The following is a 10,560-nucleotide window of genomic DNA, read 5'->3' as shown; positions in this document are numbered from 1 at the left end:
TGAAAAAACTGTATTTGGTTTTGAGCCGAAATAGCTATGTTGAAAATTACTTACGCATTCAGTGCATTCACATGCCTAGCCTTTTTAAGATATGATTACTGTTTCTGAGCTAGACGCCCACGAACTTGTGCAAATTTTCGTGCGGACTATTTCAAGGTCAAACAAGCATGCATGACGCCACACAAATAATACAGCCTAACGGCAATAGTGCTCAAGGTCAAGACCGCCATTTCTGGGATCACCGACGACCATCGGCTCTCAACCAGTTAAATGCATCCAGAAAGTTTGGAATATTATTCGATCACTTGGAATACAGCCGTTTCGACCAGTACTTAACATTTCTGGGCTATGGGATGCAGAGGACTGCTCGATAGTGGAGCAGGATTACATGCGCCTGGGGGACCGACCGCCGAGCTTAACCCGCGCAGAAACCCTCCGTGGGGTTTGTATGCACCGGGCGCCTGATCGCGGTCCCCCTCCAGGGAGCCTCTCGGCTCACTCGTGGCTGGCGCATACAGCCTGCCGTGGACAAGCGGGGCGTCGCGAGGATGCCGGGTGAAGCAGGAACGAGGATAAGGTGGCAACCTGTAGGGTGACAATTTTGCATGGCTAGTTTGGCCGCACCTGAGCGGCATGCAGCCGTTCCATGGTGCAATCAATGATGTAGTGAAGGAGCACATTTAATATATCGCAAATTTGTGTTGTTTAGAGCAGTCTTTCCACTCAAAACTGCATCAATAGTAATTAGTGAGCTGAACTCACCACATAAAATGTTTGCCTCAATAACCTCAAAATGTGGACCATTCCCTTAAAATCAAAGTACATTTGAAAATGATACACCAAAACCAGAATGCTAGTTGCCGTGGATGATCATAAGTTGGGTGATATCCGTCGATAAACACACCTTTGGTGGGAGACTGGCTCGCCGGGCCGTCGGACCACCCACTCTCAAGTCTTTTGACCGAAACGACGTCCTTAGCTGCAAACAAGGACGCAGCCATATTAGAGATATGGCAATGCGCCGATTTTGTAGCTGCACTTTGTGTAGATCTAGGCCTGTCCGAGCTTAAAATCCTTTGTTTGCTCCTCATTATGTCTTGAGCATGCAAGGGGCCTTCGGAAAAAACTTGTTTAACGACACCTTATTGCACATTTTGGAGACACCTAACAACATAAACTCCCTGACTTTTGCCTTTTCCTTCCGCTAAATTTTGATTTTTTGTCATCTGAATGAGCACGTACTCGAGCTGCAACTTGGAACTTAAGTATCAGGTGCCAAGTTCCCCTCTGCAGGTGTAGAACACAATACTGGGAACCCAGTTTTTTTTTGGGGGGGGGGGGGGTCGTGGCCCCCACTTAGATATAAAGTCCCACTCCTCCGGAACAACGGCAAAAAAGTGTGGGAAAGTTGTTGAGCAGCTGGAGTGGCGAAAGTACCCTCCGGCGTTTGCAGTGCGAAGAGCTTCCTTTGACAACATCCACACACAGTGTGTTTCGTTCACCACCTCCATGTTGCTGTAATAGTAGCGCCAAGTTCGTTTACCGCTGTGTGAGGCTTTGTACTTTTTCTCGCTTCAACAGAGCGGAAAAAGCCATGCGTTCTGGGACGTCGGGTCTGCCTGAACTTGTGGGGGATAATTCGCCGTTCTGCATCTTGTGAGAGACGTATCCCCCCAGCGGCGCCGCCCCTGCCCACGGACACTCCCACGCGGATACCTCCCACGCCGGCTGGCGCCAGAGCACTGCACAGACTGGACAAGCGGTACCCACGGGTATGTGTAACGGGCGAGCATGGGTGTTGGTAGAAGAAGAACGTGTCAGAAATAACGGGTGGATGCTTCAAAAATGCTAAGAAATGTTACCGCTCGCGCATCTTTTCACGTGCATTTAGTGCATTCGTACTGCATTTGCAGCCGCCTATCGGAGCAAAACGGCAAGCTTGGTCGTAATTTTTGTTGGAACTTGTTCATTAATTAGAAATTAGGTGCAGGAAATGCAAGCAGCTGGGATATACGTGAGTGGAACCGATTAGGAAAGGAATGGTTAGTGGGTCAGATGGACAGTTACGCGGGTGGCGGGCGGACTTAGTAAAGGAAATCCCACCCGTGAAGACCTCCGACTGAAGTGCACCGCAGACGGTCCCGTGGCATAGAAGCGAGGTCGTTGGTCAGCAGTTCATTGCGGCGCGACAGTAGCAACCAATGCTATGTTCTGGGTGACGAATGTATTCGGCTACTGAGCGCGCTTGGTTATACTATGTATCAGTGACGATGCGACTGTTCGAGTGAGAGACCAGTGAGGCCACGCCACCATTATAGTCGGCACCAGCCCCTGGTGCGCTGTCTGGTCTGCTGAGCAGCAGCAGTGGTAGCGGCGGCGGTAGCGGCGGCGGCGGCTGCGGCGGCCATTTTACGGACCGGGGCGGACCTAGCCGACGCGGGGGAGGCCCGCGGTGTCGGCTGGGGCGGCGCGCGCCGTCTGGGCGCCGGCCGCGGCGCTCCGGTGCCGCCAGCCGCCCGGCTCGGCAGCCGACGCCGCCTGCTGCGGCTCGCCGGCTGACATCGTCTCCAGCTGCGGCGCCAGCACCGGTCAGGCGAGTCGCAGGCGGAGCGGTAGGAACACACCAGTACGGTCAGAGCGCAGACAGGACAGCACTGGCTGGCCACGACAGCCACATAACACCGATCAAAGTGGACGGAACTGGGAACAGCGACGGGAAGGGCGCCACATTTCTTGTTCCTATTTCCATTGCACTAAGGAACAAGCATTATTTGCTCCCTATCTCTGCATAATTTTCGCGACGTTTGAGGAAAAGCATCATTTCAAATGCTGTTTGCGCTGCTTCTGCATATCATTGTTTGCATTTTTACGCGCTAGCCTGCAAGCAAATTTTTTTTAGACTGCTGTCCGTTGCGACACAGTTATCCAAAAGCACGTGCCTAATCCATTCCGGGTCATGGCTGATAAATGTTGCAAACAGCCTATGTTACTGGACCCCACAACCCCATGGTAGCCGATAGCGCATTCTACGTAAGTGCCTGATTTAAAGGGTGTGTTCCACATTTGTATGGGGCTTTGAACTGAAATAGCCACCTTGAAGATTATTAGGTGCAGTTCACACCACTGCCCTTCTAAGATTTAAACCGCTATAGTTTGTGAGCTACACGCCCGCAAAGATGAGCGGGCTATTTCAGGGAGACTATTTCAAGGCTACCCAGGCATCCATGACGCCATAAGAGCGTCATTCAAATCCTGTCATTCCATTAGCCATGCTATGATCAAAGCCAAGCAAGATACAATCGTCGAGTCGTTTATATTTAGCGTTCGTGAGCACCATTTCTAGATATAACGGCAGTCGATTAGCTCTTAATCATTGTTGTGCAATGTTGTTGTGACGTAATCAAACAATGACGCATTGACGGACATGTTTCCTGAATAGTGGAAGTCTGTTATGTAAAGCAGCCTTTTCCACTTAAAAGTATACCAACAGTCAAAAGTGGGCTTATTTGATCGTATCTGGTGCTCACTTCAATAACTTCAAATGTGAAACATTCCCTTAGATGTCGGGCCACCACACTACCCTCTGCGGTTCCGCTCAGCACAAAGTGAACCTTTTTGGGAGCGGACTAATATACCTTGTTCTACAGTCATAGTTTCACCTCCTGGTACAGATTGACGAATGTCTATTTCAGACATGCGGTGTCCCATATCTATGGACTTCACCTCTGAGGCCACGATTGTTACATTGCTTTATGCAAATAGTTATCATATGACCTGCTTTACTCTAGGTTTATATGCTTTGGCCTGTGCACGAAATGTGTATTCTTCAATGCAGTGGACTCCCTCGAACTTGTATCGCCGAGGGTAACCGGACAAAAAATAAAAAGCCCAGAACCCAAAGGACGACATGTCAAGTGTGGAGAATCAACAATGACGAAACGTAAAAACGGATAAAAATCAAACACAAATTGTAAAAGGAAACACGCCAAAAGCACGAGAAGAACACAAGACAAAACGGCAGAGGTCAAAGATATTAAATACAATGAGCCACAGATGAAGAGCATCACAAGTTCATAAGACTGTAAATCAAATAAACAAAGTAAAGCAACCCTTCACTCCATTTTCGGCCCGTAATCCACACCCGAGCTCGTGATTGCAGCACCTCAGGCAACTCGTGTGACCATGGTGGACCGTATTTGGCGTGCACTCTGATGCACATATTTTCTTCACTCCCCGAATTCCCCAACCAGAAACAACTTCACTGCATTATTCTCAAACCGAAAGTACTTCGGTTCGTACCCCGTACTGACTAACCGACTGACATGCGGTTTCCTGCAAAACAATCATTTTAGTAACCTGAGTTTCTCACGTAGGCAGGGACCAGCCCTGCCGTCTGTTCAGTTTTATTTGGTTTGCGTAGTGCACGGCGGCCGGACTAGAGTGCACGCCAATGGGGTCACCTCTCTTTAAGAGACGAGACGGGTATTAAGGGAACAGACAGCCTAAGCATATAGGCCCATTTTTGGAGAGGAGTGTGACCCCCAAGGTGTCTTAACTTTTTAAGGTATCTTAACTTGGGAAATACCAGCGATTATTTTACAAGTTATCGTTTGACTGGTAGTTAGCGAATTCGTAGAGTTCCTTCAGCAGGAATATACGCCCACGTTATCGACAGCAACGCATCAGTCAGCGGGCTTCCCAGTCGGCGCCGCTGGACACCCCACACAGCATGCCCCCCCCCCCCCCCCCCCCGACGCCCTGCTGTGGCATCGCGCACTCACCAGTTTGTTGACCTCGAGTGTCTCGTCCTGGGAGCGGTCGGCGGCTCCGGCGGCGCCGTGCTGGCTCTGGTAGCGCAGCCGGCGGATGTGGCGGGTCACCGGGCTGCAGTCGAAGTTGAGCCGCACGCCCAGCTCTGCCGGCGTCCAGAGTGGCCGCGGCCGGCTGACAATGACACCGACACCGACACCAGCACCGGCCGACACGTCTCACACCAGCACCGGCAGGCACGTCTCACACCGGCACCGGCAGGCACGTGTCACACCGGCATCGGCTGACACGCCCCACACGCCGGCGCCGGCAGACACGCCCCACACGCCGGCACCGGCAGACACGTCTCACACCGGCACCGGCAGGCACGCCCCACACGCCGGCACCGGCAGACACGCCCCACACGCCGGCACCGGCAGACACGTCTCACACCGGCATCGGCAGACACGCCCCACACGCCGGCACCGGCAGACACGTCTCACACCGGCACCGGCAGGCACGCCCCACACGCCGGCACCGGCAGACACGCCCCACACGCCGGCACCGGCAGACACGTCTCACACCGGCACCGGCAGACACGCCCCCGTACGCCGGCGCCGGCAGACACGCCTCACACGCCGGCAGACTCACAGACAGACAGTCTGTGAGACAGACAGTCTCACACCGGCACCAGCCGACAAGTCCCACATATTGGCACCGACTGACCAGCACACACTTTGTCTTACAGACACAGGAACGCACCACCCGCCGCAGCGCCAGGGAGTGGCAAACAGCACACGGGTGCAGCACAGCTCAACACAGTATGTAAACGATGTCATGCAGAATCCCTCTGGCGCGCATGCGATCAGTCGGCTACATTTTCTGCAGAGAAAACAAACTTGATGATAAATAAGCAATGGACAGCTAGCAAACATATCAGTGAACAAATATGGGAGTAGGAACAAGGGGAGGGGCGAGTGGTCCATGTCCTCCACTTTTCAAGGTGGGGTGGAGGTAGCAGTGTTGAATGCTCCCCCCCCCCCCCACCACACACACACTTTTCAGACTTAAATTGGGTTTGGCCTACTTTTTACTGTCTTAAACAGATATGCGAATGCATCTACTTAACCAGTATGCTTCCTCAAACCGAAATGCGCAAAACCGCTCCACGTGGTAAACAGCAGCATCTCATGCCATCATCTACCGTGGACGAAGGTGCTTGGGGAAAACTCTTGGTTACTCTAGTGCAAAAGGCTGCGTTCTGTCTTTTTATATAGGCCTGATCCTTCAGCGTGCATGCGTGCATTCCATTTGATGATGGCAGACCCTGTGGGAGATTGTGCATCTATATCAATACCATTATCTTCATAATCAATACCCTTCACTCTTGCCTGTGGTCTCAACTTCGAATGAGAAGCAATGGATAGATCACAAAATTACTCCATTTCAGCAGACATGCAGTCTTCATATGAGTTCTGCAATTTTGATGAACCATGAACTCTAAATCCAGGCGTAACCAGAATCCGGAACATGGGACGTTTCTAGAACGTAAACTCTCACTCTCTTCGTACACTTTACAGGAACCCAAGGACGTGAACTTCCATTCACTTCACGTAAAAGGTTTGATGACGAAACATTCTAACAGGTTGTACCATCTCGCCCTCGCAAACGAACAATATTTGCAGTTGATTAAATATCACACATAGAACATTCGCGGGCAGTTCTCACCGCTGTCGGTAATCTGATCTATGGCACAGCCCGGTAGTGAATCAGCTTGACGCGCATCTCGTCAAAAAGGACCAACGCGTCTCGTTCCGTGCCGATGCCAGGCTGGAAGAAGAGCTGATAGCCGACAGTCAGCGACTCAAAACTGACCGCCTTGTTCCAGCCGCGCGAGGCGGAAGTTTTCCAGAACCATGGCTTAACTGCAACTACCCAAACACTCCACGCGGGCCATCGGCGGGCAGTGTTTAAAAAGGAGAAAACGGTGCAATTGTGACGCCCACCTTCAAAGCAGCGTCCAGTAAGCACCTTCTTTAAGAGCGAATGGCGTAAATTCTAGAGTAAGGAGTAACTTCCCAAGCTTTTCCATCTAATCAAGCCGCACAGAGTAACTATTATCTATTAACTCCGACGCCGGCGTAAAATTCTATTATTTACGGGAGGAATGGAAGTGGGATTTTACTACGCACTCCAGCAAGCATCCGTCGGGTTTCATAAACGCGGCTGATTTGGTCGCGGAGAACCATTTCACTGTGAAAATGAAGTCGAATAAAAAGATGCCCTGGTCAAGAGCGGAGGCGTAGGACGTTTCGGGACCGGATCAACCTGCAGTGGGAAATGACTAAGTCGCTCCGGTAAGTGAGTTTATATCACCTGCGGCTCTGATGGCGTTGATTGTTCTACGTCCTCGTCTCGAAAAAACGTACGTTTCAAACCGATACCGTGAGCGCATGACGAGTGTTTTGGTTACGAAGCATTACTGTCGCATGGATTGAATTAATGTCGAAAGGAAAGGTGAATTACCTTTTATCTGCACATAAGAAGCATGACAACGGAATGAGTATAAACATCAGTCGCATCTACCAGGAGCGTAACAGCTTGGTGTTGTTCAAACCAGCCCTCCAGGTTTTGACTCGTTTGTTTTTTTTTTAATTACATACCAATATTCATAATCTCGACAGGCTTTAAGAAGCCGTCTTCGGACCTCTGCTGTGATGGCAGAGGCCATGTTAGGTGTGATCGGGCCTGACCTCGCCCACCCCACCTGGCTGAATCGTGCACGGGCACCAAGCGAGCAGTTGCTTATTCCGCTCAGGTAACTGATGTTGCGAAAATAATCCGGTCACACGTGAAGGCAGATTGATAGTTATATATGAGATAATTGTCATGTCTTACCTATAATCATGCATGACACGACGTGCAAGGAGCATGCTATATTGTACGCAAGACTGGTGCTGTTGGCGATCACCACTCGGACACGAACTCGTCAACATGCCGTGCCGTATATGCTGTACGTAGTTTACTCATCATACTGCACCTGAAACACGTGCTTGAAGTATGGAAAGCTCACGCTATTGAAAAGGCGTATCACGTGCAATAACTAATAAGACATGTCATTTATTTACTACGTCGCTGCCTGCGCAAGACATGTTAGAAAAAATAAAGTGATACATTGATCTCAGTTTTTTTTTCATTCGTTAGGTTTGATTTGCTTGTGGCGAACTGCCATGGACCACCGAAGTGTGCTGTATGCCGCGTCGTCCACCGTGTAAGCGCGGCAATGCAGGCGAGTCCAGCTGGCCCCATGGCTTGGGCGACCGGACGAAAGCTCCAGGAGGTCCAGGCAAAGCTGTCTCGTATGCAGGTCCGCGGCTGTTGCACGTAAGCGGCCTCCCGCCAACAAGACATGATATCTGCGCGACTGTCCCGACACGCATCACATTTCTGCTTGCGCTGATCGTCATGTGAACCCGCCACTTACTCCGTAGCACTTACGGTGTACCTAGCACTTACGGGCCTCAAAATGGCCATCGGCTCACTTCGAGAGTATTTCATATGAATGGTCGCGAGACGATGCATGTGTAGTTCTAAGGTTTTGTCTTCTAGTTTGGGTGAAGCCCCCGCTCTGTTCTGCATTACGAAGCTAATCTCCTGTGCGCGTCATATGTATTTCAGGGTGCGTAGATGGGATGCATGTTGACATCACGATGGCGGCCGATAAGGTCGACCGGCATACGAAGCGCAAATCGCAGACCAGTCTTAACGTGATGGTCGTCGCTGGACCGAACTGCAAGGTGCTAGCCCTCCCGACCGCGCGACCGGCCCATGCAATTTGCATTACATGCATCAATATCAAACCCCAAAAATCTCGATAATACAAAATGAAGAACAGGAGTCTAATAACATGGCCCTCTGATGCACAGAAGATCCTCCTACCGCAGAATAGGATCCTTCCAATTGACAGAAAAGGCCTCCAAAATCCGGCCAACAGCCTTATTACCATAAAACAGGGCATCCTAATAGAGTAACGGCCCTCTGAGAAATGAGAGGGGTTATCTTGGTTCACAGCTCAGTCCTGAGCCCATTTTGCGGAACTAAATTCCTGTTCGTTGAATGTGCGGTGTATGCGACATATGCAGGGTGTGGGGCCGTCCAGCGTTTTCATTGGAATTACGTAGAAAAAAGCGTCGTAGTACTTCGCTGTATTTCATTGCCTCGCACAGCAGAAGCGCTTGGTATTATAAGGATTTGACTGCAAATAGGTTTTTACAATTTTAACAACATGGTTATGATTAATTACGGGTGTCCAAGCTGCCGAATCCATGATGACGTTGTCGTTGACATCGACAACAAACGGGCGTGCCAATGAAATTACTTCAGCCTGACCACTTCATGATTTACTTCAGCGGAGTGATGCCGGGTATATGAAACCGGCGTAGGAAGCAGGGAGCTACACCAACCTTACTTCGACCAGCCCGAAGTAAGTAGTAACTTCTCTTTATGAAACTGGGTGCGGGGCGCATGGATTGCTCGACCATAGCGAACACTGGACCAAGGCGATGGAGCAGTCAACCACCACCTCCTTCCAAGAAGCGTGTGCCATTTTTGATCGCTGACTGTCGTTGCGGGAAATGACAGCCCGACGCCCCCCGTCTGTGGAACGCCAGGGAAAATAGCTGAAGACGTTATCCGTCAAAGCTACCATCAGTTGAATGGCACACGGGAGTACAGCGAGCGGCGCAGAGCGTTACGGCGCACCGGGAACAAAATCCTCCAGATGTGCGGTCGACGGCTCAGCGACCCCGTCGGCCGGAGCCGGCAGCCGAGCCTGCATGTCAGCCGAGCCGAGCCGCGCCACCAGCGGACGAGGAGCTGGACGCCGCGGAGAGGCCGGAGTACGTGGCAGCTCACTCGGACCGGCTCACTGCACCAGAAACACATCGTCGCCCACGCCACACGGCGTCGACTCGAGAAACAAACAGGTGGCGCCACCCTCGGCGAGGCACCTGGACTCCGGAGATACGCGCATATATCACCCATCCATTACACAAATTGTGAAAGGGGCTCACAGCAGTGATTTACATGAAGTTGCGCGAACGTTGTGCGCCATGGTACTCGTAGCCATAATCTAACTCAGGTGTTACATATACACGTTAATCGCCATCACGCTATTCCCCATATATCGATATTACATTTTACAACGTTACCAAAATGTCACTGTGATGTGATTGCCATCCAGTCTATATCCGAATGACCACTGCTTTATTCGAATGCATGTATCGATGCAAAACGGCTCCAACACATGCCAGTTATTTGCAGCATGCCAGGAAACATTCCAAGTAAGCCTCCTGCTGGCGACGGGGAGAAGCGCCGGCCAGACCGCCAAAGCCGTTGCTCCGCGTCACCAACATGAGGGCCCACTTCCACGGTGGCAACAACGCGGGCACCTTCCGCCAGCTGCTCCTATTGGCGGTAAATGGGGAGGTGCCGACCCTGCAACACCTGGGCGCAGATGCTATCCGGGTCCGCACGGGCTGCGCAGCGCACGCGCGGCAATCTGTAGCTGACTGACCAAATTCACCCCGGCGTAGACCAACGCTTTGGCGATGATTGGTGGCCTGGCAGCGCACCATACTCAATTTGCTGAGCGTGGACGTCACGGAACTAATCTACATCCACAACAGCAGACCCGAAAGACTTTTCAGAAGAGCTGCGGTGCAGCGCTACATGTCTGATGCTGGGGCATCGTCCGTACCGACAAGGCACACATGTCCTGAACAGCGTCGAGGTATGAGGGAAAACCTTCTC

This window comes from Pollicipes pollicipes, unplaced genomic scaffold (genome assembly GCF_011947565.3).
Source record: "Pollicipes pollicipes isolate AB1234 unplaced genomic scaffold, Ppol_2.1 Scaffold_4002;HRSCAF=4701_pilon_pilon_pilon, whole genome shotgun sequence".
In the NCBI taxonomy this organism is placed as follows: domain Eukaryota; kingdom Metazoa; phylum Arthropoda; class Thecostraca; order Pollicipedomorpha; family Pollicipedidae; genus Pollicipes; species Pollicipes pollicipes.
Note: the sequence above shows the minus strand (reverse complement) of the source record.